The sequence below is a fragment of the Oncorhynchus mykiss genome, chromosome 24, assembly GCF_013265735.2.
Source record: "Oncorhynchus mykiss isolate Arlee chromosome 24, USDA_OmykA_1.1, whole genome shotgun sequence".
NCBI lineage: Eukaryota > Metazoa > Chordata > Actinopteri > Salmoniformes > Salmonidae > Oncorhynchus > Oncorhynchus mykiss.
Genome location: NC_048588.1, coordinates 32,995,982 through 32,998,481, shown reverse-complemented (window position 1 = coordinate 32,998,481; position 2,500 = coordinate 32,995,982). Strand labels below are relative to the sequence as shown.

At 51.2% G+C, this 2,500-nt stretch overlaps 1 protein-coding gene across 4 annotated transcripts in view; it reads left to right on the top strand.

The window, feature by feature from the left end:
• The window catches only part of LOC110503411 (cytoplasmic dynein 2 heavy chain 1), a 225,706-nt gene that overhangs the window by 153,802 nt on the left and 69,404 nt on the right, over nucleotides 1-2,500 (top strand). The window lies entirely within an intron of this gene.

The window sequence follows — 2,500 nt, the reverse complement described above, 5'->3', positions numbered from 1 at the left end:
TGTGTTGATACCATGTTGTGTTGATACCATGTTGTGTTGATACCATGTTGTGCTGCTACCATGTTGTGCTGCTACCATGTTGTGTTGATACCATGTTGTGCTGCTACCATGTTGTGGTGTTACCATGTTGTGCTGATACTATGTTGTGCTGCTACCATGTTGTGGTGTTACCATGTTGTGTTGATACCATGTTGTGCTGCTACCATGTTGTGCTGCTACCATGTTGTGCTGCTACCATGTTGTGTTGATACCATGTTGTGTTGATACCATGTTGTGCTTCTACCATGTTGTGTTGATACCATGTTGTGCTGCTACCATGTTGCATTTTCATGTGTTGCTGCCATGTTGTGTTGATACCATGTTGTGCTGCTACCATGTTGTGTTGTTACCATGTTGTGTTGTTACCATGTTGTTCTGCTACCATGTTGTGTTGATACCATGTTGTGTTGTTACCATGTTGTGTTGCTACAATGTTGTGCTGCTGACATGTTGTTCTGCTACCATATTGTGTTGCGTTTTCATGTTCTGCTACCATGTTGCCCTGCTACCATGTTGTTTGCTACCATGTTGCGTTTTCATATGTTGATGCCATGCTGTGTTGTCTTAGGTCTCTGTTTATGTAGTGTTGTGGTGTCTCTCATCATGAGGTGTGTTTTGTCCTATATTATATGCTTATCCCGTCCCCACAGGAGGCCTGTTGGTAGACCATCTTTGTAAATAAGAATATGTTCTTAACTGACTTGCCTAGTTAAATAACGGTTACATAAACACATAATGTAAGGGCTGCTGAGAGGACAGAACATGTTGCTCCCTGTTTTGATAGAAAAAGCAGACAAACAGAACAATAGCTCTCTTGTCTCTCCCCCCCTCTCTCTGTCTCTCTCTCTGTCTCTCTCTGTCTCTCTCTATCTCTATCTCTCTCCCCCGTCTCTCTGTCTCTCTCTCTGTCTCTCTGTCTCTGTCTCTCCTCTCTCCCCCGTCTCTGTCTCTCTCTCTCTGTCTCTCTCTATCTCTGTCTCTCTCGATCTCTCTCTCTCTCTGTCTATCTCTCTCCCCCGTCTCTCTGTCTCTCTCTCTGTCTCTGTCTCTCCTCTCTCCGTCGTCTCTCTCTCTCTCTTTCTCTTTCCCCCCTCTCTCTGTCTCTCTCTCTTTCTCTTTCCCCCCTCTCTCTGTCTCTCTCTCTTTCTCTCTCCCCCTCTCTCTGTCTCTCTCTATCTCTCTCTCTGTCTCTCCTCTCTCCCCCGTCTCTCTGTCTCTCTCTCTCTATCTCTCTCTCTATCTCTCTCTCTCTGTCTATCTCTCTCCCCCGTCTCTCTGTCTCTCTCTCTGTCTCTCTGTCTCTGTCTCTCCTCTCTCCCCCGTCTCTCTGTCTCTCTCTCTCTTTCTCTTTCCCCCCTCTCTCTGTCTCTCTCTTTCTCTTTCCCCCCTCTCTCTGTCTCTCTCTCTTTCTCTCTCCCCCTCTCTCTGTCTCTCTCTCGCTCTCTCTCCCCCCACTCTCTCTGTCTCTCGCTCTCTCTCCCCCCACTCTCTCTGTCTCTCTCTCGCTCTCTCTCCGTCTCTCTCTCTGTCTCTCTGTCTCTGTCTCTCCTCTCTCCCCCGTCTCTCTGTCTCTCTCTCTTTCTCTTTCCCCCCTCTCTCTGTCTCTCTCTCTTTCTCTCTCCCCCTCTCTCTGTCTCTCTCTCGCTCTCTCTCCCCCCTCTCTCTGTCTGTCTCTCTTTCCCTCTCCCCCCTCTCTCTCTTTCACTCTCTCGCCCCCCTCTGTCTCTCTCTCCCCCCTCTCTCTGTCTCTCTCTCGCTCTCTCTCCCCCCTATCTCTGTCTGTCTCGCTCTCTCTTCCCCTTTCTCTGTCTCGCTCTCTCTCCCCCCTCTCTCTGTCTCTCTCTGTCTCTCTCTCCCCCCTCTCTCTGTCTCTCTCTCGCTCTCTCTCCCCCTCTGTCTCTCTCTCTGTCTCTCCTTCTCTCTCCCCCGTCTCTCTGTCTCTGTCTCTTTCTCTCCCCCCTCTCTCTCTCCCCCCTCTCTCTCTCTGTCTCTCTCTCGCTCTCTCATCCCCCTCTCTCTCTCTCTCTCTCTCTCCCCCCCTCTCGGTCTCTGTCTCTGTCTCTCTCTCCCCCCTCTCTCTCTGTCTCTCCCCCCTCTCTCTCTGTGTCTCTCTGTCTCTCTCTCCCCCTCTCTCTGTCTCTCTCTCTCTCCCCTCTGTCTCTCTCTCTCCCCCTCTCTCTGTCTCTCTCTCTTTCCCCCCCTCTCTCTGTCTCTCTCTCTCTCCCCCCTCTCTCTGTCTCTCTCTCTCCCCTCTGTCTCTCTCTCTCCCCCTCTCTCTGTCTCTCTCTCTCCCCTCTGTCTCTCTCTCTCCCCCTCTCTCTGTCTCTCTCTCCCCCCTCTCTCTGTCTCTCTCTCTCTCTCTCTCCCCCCCCTCTCGGTCTCTCTCTCTCTCTCTCTCTCTCTCTCTCTCTGCCTCTCTCTGTCTCTCTCTCTCTCCCCTCTGTCTCTCTCTCTCCCCCTC